General features: G+C 31.2%; 1 pseudogene; it reads right to left on the reverse strand.

Annotated features, from left to right (window-relative positions):
* Positions 1-4339: 4339 nt before the first annotated feature.
* LOC134700931 (probable G-protein coupled receptor 139) lies at positions 4340-7847 on the reverse strand (annotated as a pseudogene).
* Between the last annotated feature and the right edge of the window lie 274 nt (positions 7848-8121).

Raw genomic sequence — 8121 nt, forward strand, 5'->3', positions numbered from 1 at the left:
ATTTGAGTATGTATGTTAAACATTAAACGACAAATCAAACAAAAGTATAAAGTACAAACGTTGATGTGATCGAATGACTGCTATGTTTTTAAAGAAAATGTCGGAGACAGAACAACATATCCCAAACAACATATAAACCAAACTGCAAGATGTAAACAAAAATGTATTTGAAAAATAATAAAACAGAAGTATTCGAGATAAACTGTTTTCCAATAGGAAACAACTAAATTGCAAACAACAAATTTGTAAAACAAGCTTCTTTTTTTTTAAATATGGCATGTTATCATGGTTATATAACATGTTACTAAAATGGTCATCGCATAAAACATAATCGTCGATAGTTTAATTTAACATTTTATTGTATGCTTATATAAAGAAGGTGAAAACAAATTTTATTGTATGCTTATATAAACAAAGTGAAAACAAAAGCACTATCTTAAAAAAAATAGATTATTGTTACTATGAATATGCATCATGTATTGAAAGTTTCAAATCTAGAATTATAATTTGCACGTTAAGTTCAACTTGTTTCTTACCTATTTGTGACAAAAACAAGTTTTTATTTTGTTCGTTTTTTTCCTTTGAAGACCAATCACCTTACTGTATGACCGTATTAAAATATGTCATCCTTGAAAGGAATGTGCTTGTCTCGTCAATATCTGATCCGTAACGATCTGGAATATGTAAATCTGGTAGGATATAAAACAATCATAAAATGGCTAAATGTTAATTTAACTCGAAATTACTGCTGGAATGAAAGACTTTCGATACGCGAATTGATTTCAAAGATGACAGAGACATCGAACCACAGTTAACAATTGATACAAAACGTATAGTATATTAACACACAAAATGCTTAGAAATTTCAATTCTTCACATTACTATACAAATCACATAATGGTTGTTTTCTTCTATTCCATTATAGAAGATGTATCACTTATTAGGCTGGCAGTATTGGAGTATTTGTTAGTAACTCTGCATAGTTTCGTAAAATTATTTGCAGAAATACTCAAAGAATACCGCGACTATATATATATATCAAAGTTTCATTAGTCGAAAATAGTCTGACGAAATAATTAAGAAAGACGTCTTTTATAGGAGAAGAAACAATCTTGCGACCAGTGATAAATGTGCCTTATTTTCATTTTTTAATGTTACTTTTTGGTTTCTATCGATCGGTGTTTTATTTATGTTTTTTCATGATTATGATTTTTTTCATTTTGCATTTAGTTCAACGGTTAATATTACAAAGAAAATGTAATTTAAAAGGGTAAGCCTATATGATCTGACAGAATCCAATCGAGCAATGTAAAAAGACTAATAAATTCCGTATGTAATATACATAATTAAAGAACATTGGTAGTAAAACGTGGATATATAGCTAACTTTACCTTCCACTTGTATGACAAATGTTTCTGGTTCAAATTTCTTTTATAAAAAAAAATCAATTAGTTTTCAGTTCAGATTTTTCCTTGAAATATTAACAATTTTCAAATAAGGTTTCACTTGACAAGTAGAATAAGTGACATAATAATTAAACTAGTCCCATGGTATTAGTTATTCACAATTATCTTTAGTTAGTAAATTACAATTTCTAAAAAAATAAATAATATAATCGAAGTTACAATACTGATGTGTATAAAAACGACGTAAACAAAATTCGTTTCAAAACTGAAATATAGAGTCACAATAATGACATTTATAACAAGGTTATGTTTTCAATTGACAATACACAGAGATGTTTTAAGTGGTCCGTCCGTAGCAATTATCATTCTGTCTTATAATTAAAATCATTTTCATATGAAAATGATAGAAGTCCTGAAACAAAATAATTTACCCATAACTCAAACCTTTTATGGACCAGCATCATTTTATTCGAAACATCAATATTTGTTTCATCGTAAATAAAAACAACATTGACCTGCATATCGCTTAAATATTAGAAAAAAGGTTTCTTTTACATTTTCGAAGATTTTATCACAGCATTCTTGTGTTGTATTGTATTTGTTATAAAGCTTACATCTTAGAAAACTAAACATCTGTTCATATCTTAACGAGTTCGTATGAAACAATGGAGTAGCTTAAGTATATGTACAAAAAAAAAAAAAAAAAAAAAAAAACAACCGAAAACAAACTGAAATTCAAAACGGAAAAGTCCTAACTATAATGTCAACATGAGAAGCTCGAACACATCTAGCGAACGGAAAACAATACCTGATTTTATACCGACATTTCTTTATGAAAGATGGTGGATGAAAAATGTTTTTCAACTAGTTTAAAATCGCACTGTTATGCAATTTACATAGAATTTCCTTTATATTGACCACAATATGTGACCAAAACAAACATACATTATAGGTTCAAACGTCAGCCAAAACATGGCATATAACTAATTGATACAAGGTGTAACAACATATCGAATATCTTAAATTACGAATGCACTTTTTTTTCAAATAAAACACTTTAGTAAAACTTGATTTACTGATATTTTAGTATTGAACACTGTTCTGTAATCACGTACCCAGTATATACATTTCTTTTTATTAAAGTGTGATTAAACCCTTTGATGGCTAATCTAGACATGCTCAATTATCAATACGTGAATATTTCATAATTTTAACAACAGGAAAAGAACAATATATTTTATCGAGTCACATTTGAAATTTGCATTCATTATTATTAATGTTTCTCTTTTATAATTTATATTTGATTATGTATCTCCCTTCATCGATTGTTATTATTTTTGTTTTGAATTTCACAAGGCGTTTTATTTTTGTTGCATTCGGTAAGGGTTACACAAATAGTACAGACGGCTTTGTAACCAGTAATAACCATTAACTGTAAACTCTAAAATAAGTTTGAGATAATAATCATGGACACAATGGGGCAAAATCATCTTATTGAAGGGAGGGGGGGGGGGGGAATAAAAGGTAAATTTTAAACGAAAAATATATAAATGCTACTTGGCGAAATAAATATTTAAGTGGTGACAAATATATTGTTTTGGCGAAAGAGATGGCGAACAAAAAATTGACCCAGAGGAAGCCCTGCCTATGCCACATTTATTTTCTATTTTTTCTGAACAATCCCTTTGGCGACACGTTTTTCATAATGTATTTTACGAAATGTCAATTAACACTTTATCATTGAAAGCCTTGTCGACTTTTCTATCATCAATATTTCATTTACTAATTCATTTTCCGGACTATTTTCCGGATTGTATCACTTTATTGAAGGTTATTATAGAAGTGCCGGATATAGACATACTATAATTGCAGTCAAGTAATGCTAGTTAGCTTAGTCCGATATGATATGTTTTTAACACACTTATTTTGCATTCAAGAAGATGAAGCTCTTCAGAACAACATAATTTGAGTGTTAATATTATAAATCATTTATGTCAAGAGTTCACAACTATCGTTTTAGAAATAATATGGAGATGTGGCATAATTGTGGCATCAGTAACGCGTTTAGATAAAGCTAAACATCAAATGTATCAGTCAAAATTCGTATGAATAAAAAAATAAGTAGTTTTATTAAAACTTGACATTAGACTATGATCTGACACACACAACAATATACCGCAATAAATGCTTACAATTTCAACATGTCGTCGCATGATCATAGTAGTGATATACGTCCAATTTTGATACAAAGGGAGGAAGAAGGCGAGAAATGCAATGAAAATTAAAATGAATGGTAATACAGGCCTGAGTAATTAAACGAACCAAGATAAGTTTATAGTTAAATGTACTGAATGACACGGAAGTTGCGACTATGATTCACCGTATGGACTGCAGTTTTAAAAGGCCATGATATGCTTGTGAACATAATTTATAGATGAAGAACTGCCACGAAAGCGCTAATTCTTTGCTTTCTCTATACATTTTTTTGTGAATGTATGGATTGTGTGTTATCTAGTATTGCTGATGGTTACCCTAAAAAAATGTTTTTAACAAACATTCTGCGAAACCACTGCAATGACGTATGAGTGCAGCACGAAGTTAAAAGAAACTTGATGAATAAAGCTGTTTAAAACATGGGGTATCGGAAAAATAACCAGATGATTAAATACGTTCAAGGCTGTTTCTTGTTTGGTTGCTTTTAAAAAATTGCAATATTCTTTATTAAATTAAACATTGATTTTTTTCGTTCAAATATTACCAGGAACATGAGCTCAACAATTGTGTATTTGCAAATAAATCATTTTAATGTTTGTCCAATAACAGTAAACTTTTGAAAAGTTATAATGAATAATTGTAAAGAGTTATGGTTAAAATGTTATTCATTGATACAGCTGTATCGAGCTTTGAACTGTATTTTCCTTATCTTCCATATTTCAAGTAACCCATGACTGTGGAGTTGTTTCTGGAGAATTAGGGAGGGGACATTTGTGAAAACGTTAATAAACTTTACTTCTATAAGTAAACAACATTTGTAGTTCTTCTCGGAAGTAAGCACCTGTTATACCATACAGGAAAAAGTTAATGCAATAGTTCATGAAAAATATTGTCTTTGTAAAAATCAACAAATTTTGATTGGTTGGTACGAATACACTACTCACCATTTGCCACGAACTCATTTGCAGTGAGTGTTTAAACCATATAATGACATATGGCGTATTAAATGCGATGAAACAAAACGATATAGTAATTAAGATAATGGTGAATTCCAATCGACTTATGCTTTCTTCTGTTATAAAAGAGGGACGAAAGATACCAAAGGGACAGTCAAACTCGTAAATCTAAAACAAACTGACAACGCCATGGCTAAAAATGAAAAAGACAAACAGAAAAACAATAGTACACATGACACAACATAGAAAACTAAAGAATAAACAACACGAACCCCACCAAAAACTAGAGGTGATCTCAGAATCTTCACCTGCCTGTGTCTTTTATTCCGAATAATTAACTTCAGAATGATCAGAGTATTCAGTATTGTTATGACTAGGAACGGTAGAAAGGTAATACACACTACGAAAAAGACGGGTTTTTGTGTTCTGGTCTTCTTGTACACGACGGAACATGATTTGGCCCCACATAAAGCACTTCGCTCAGCCATGGTCGGAATGAAGCTATCACAGAAGAGACAATAACAGCGAAGAAAACAATTCTTTTAGAGGAACGTAGATAACAAACGTCTTTCCGTTTTAACGGGTGACACACTCTGACATATCTTTCTAATGTGAAACATGCTATGAGCCAAGCCGAAAGGAAATAAGACATGAACAAAATTATCTGACAAACTCCATTACTTTCAAAAAACGGAGCTGTTACCTGTCCGGAACCGACTGGTATTCCTTTTTTGATCCACACAACAAGGACATAGAATATCAAAGCCATGACATCAGCTGTTGATAGTGCTGCGAGGTATACGCTTGCGGATAACTTCCTCATGTTTTTAGTGAGAAACACTAATAAAGAAATTGTATTCCCAGTTATTCCTACTGCAAATATTACCGGGGTAACATATGTAAATACATCTGATCCAATTGACCTCTGGCCAGAGCCTTGGTTGGTGGTCCACTGGTCATCACATGTTAGGTTTGATCCATTTCCACATGACAGATAGTCGGATTGGTTGATCTGAAATATAAATAATACAAAGTTATCATTACAATTTATGTTTATGTTGATGAAAGGTATGTCTGATTAAATCATTAAACATTGAGATTTTTTTTAAAGATTGACAGAGAAGAGATGAAAAGTAGAACATACTGAATTCAAGCATCACTCATAAAACCCTTATTCAGAACAGATAACCAGTAGAAACCTGTAATGACATTTTGTATGTGCATCAGACGCACGTGTTGTCTACAAAAGACTCATCGGTAACGTACTAATATAAAAAAGGTTAAAAGGCAAAAATAAAACGAAGTTGAAGAGCATCGAGGACCAAAAATACCATTATTTACAAGATACAGCTAAGGTTACAGACAATCAGAAAGAATATCAAAGTAAAATACGACTGTATCACAAAACAGAAGCGTTAATTCATGTGCCTAACAAAAACAAAATGAAGATATTGCATGTAAGCAGTGCATTATATACATGATATAGGTTAATGCAATATACATGTCTATAAACGATTTAAATTCACTGATTGTTTGTAATAAACGATGAACGTATAGCATGAGAAGACTGTCCTATTCAGAGGTAGCTTCACTCAGTTCGGTGTTAATTTAAGTCGTTTTTTTTTTCTCTTTATCTATATTTTCATCTATACTAGTACTGCATATTTGGAAATTTAAATCAATTCGGTTTATGTATCTTGTTCATTTTTATATGAACTAGAAGTTCATAATCAAAATTTATGTAATCTATTGTCAATTGTAATCTTCAACATTATTACATTAGTCCATCAGCTGGTAGGGCAAACATTTATTTCTGTGTTACACCTCAGGGTACCGCAATTTTTTTGTATACATTTAAAGAGTAATATCTGAAGAATATTTTAAGAGGTGTTAGACTTTTGAAAAAGTGTCCAAAAGGAGTTAAAAAGGGGCTTATTTCAGGGCATATAAAAAATTTTGTTTTGCACATTATTACAGAAAAATGTAAAAATAACTAATTATTCAGTACTATACTTTTTATTAAATGGAACACATCATATCATATTAAAACGCAGACTAATTTTTATACCGTAGAGAAAAAAGGGGGAGGCTCATTTCCAAAAGTCATGATTTTGAATGAAAAGAAGCATACGTACTAATTTTCTTGATAAAATGGTATATTTTTTCATATTGAAACAAACAGCATAAAGTATATGAAGGCTGTTGAAAAAAAATTTAAAGGTAAGAAACAAAAACATAGAATCAACGACATACACAAACATAAGCAACCAGAAATACACGATTCTGTCACAAGTTTATACATCGCATTCATGAAATAACTCACATATTAAAACACACAAAACTGTCAAGGTTTCTAGATTTCTAAAAAAAAAAATATTTAAAAACCGCATCACCAAACGTTAAGGTCACACAGAAGGTCAATCCATAAAATCATCATCAGTTTGGTCACCGGCATCTACCGAATAATCATTATCATCTTTTCCATCATCTGTGTCGTCATCGTTAGCAATATCAACGATTTGATAATTCTTATATCTACAAGCTTTCGAGCATTAACATACAGCTATCTGTTCAGGATAAACCTTGTTGAACACACGAACATATTTTTTGGCACAACCAGCTTTACATGAACAGCACATCAGAATTACCAAAGCATCTAACGCTGGTGGTTGGTCTAGAAAATTAATACTGATCAAAGCGTTCTAAACAATCCAACCATAGTTGTTTGGCAACAGACCAGTGTTGTGTTTTAGAGCATATTTCCAAATCTTCGTCTGAAAGTTGGCTTGTTTAATGTGCTTTAACTATGCATCTTTTGCATTTCAAAACGTTCTGATCTTTATTTATCGATATATTTTTAATTTCGTAGCCACATATAGAACACGAAAACATCTCGAGTGCTTTGACAACTCCTCTCCAACCTCTTCCAAGGTTTCACCAACTTGAAGAAGGAATAGACCTTCTGAAAACTCCAGATGACGTGTCAAAAAGCCGAATGCTTTGCTTTTTTTCTTTACCAGACAAAACACTTACTTAATCACAACCAGCTGTATTTGCGCGAAATCCTGGTAGTTTTCGACAAACATTTTCACCTAATTTGCACACATTGATTGCACATTTAATTATCTGCATTTGAGGGATGTATTTGTCAGACTTACAATGTTAGAATTGATATGCAACTATGAAAATAGTAAGCCAATACTTTCACAACAGTGTCAGAAGGTTTTTTAACAATGGAGTCGTAACATTTGTTAGCTGCATGTTTTTGCATTTTATTAAGAAACATTTTTTTATCGGCTTCTTCCTGTTTGATTATAAACTAAAACCAGTCTACGCTATTTCATTTCAACATATAATTTGTGGCACATACTTCCATGTGATACAAATAATTCCATACATTCAAGTGTAAATCAATAGGATTGTTTACTCTTTTCAAAACAAAAGAATTCAACAAAAGCAACTAACAACCATTTCTTCCATTCACAAGAACACGATTGTGATGATTATCGTAATGATTTGCCCTCCCAAGGACCTGCCGTTCTGAT

This window comes from Mytilus trossulus, unplaced genomic scaffold (assembly GCF_036588685.1).
Source record: "Mytilus trossulus isolate FHL-02 unplaced genomic scaffold, PNRI_Mtr1.1.1.hap1 h1tg000210l__unscaffolded, whole genome shotgun sequence".
NCBI classification, from domain to species: Eukaryota; Metazoa; Mollusca; class Bivalvia; order Mytilida; family Mytilidae; genus Mytilus; species Mytilus trossulus.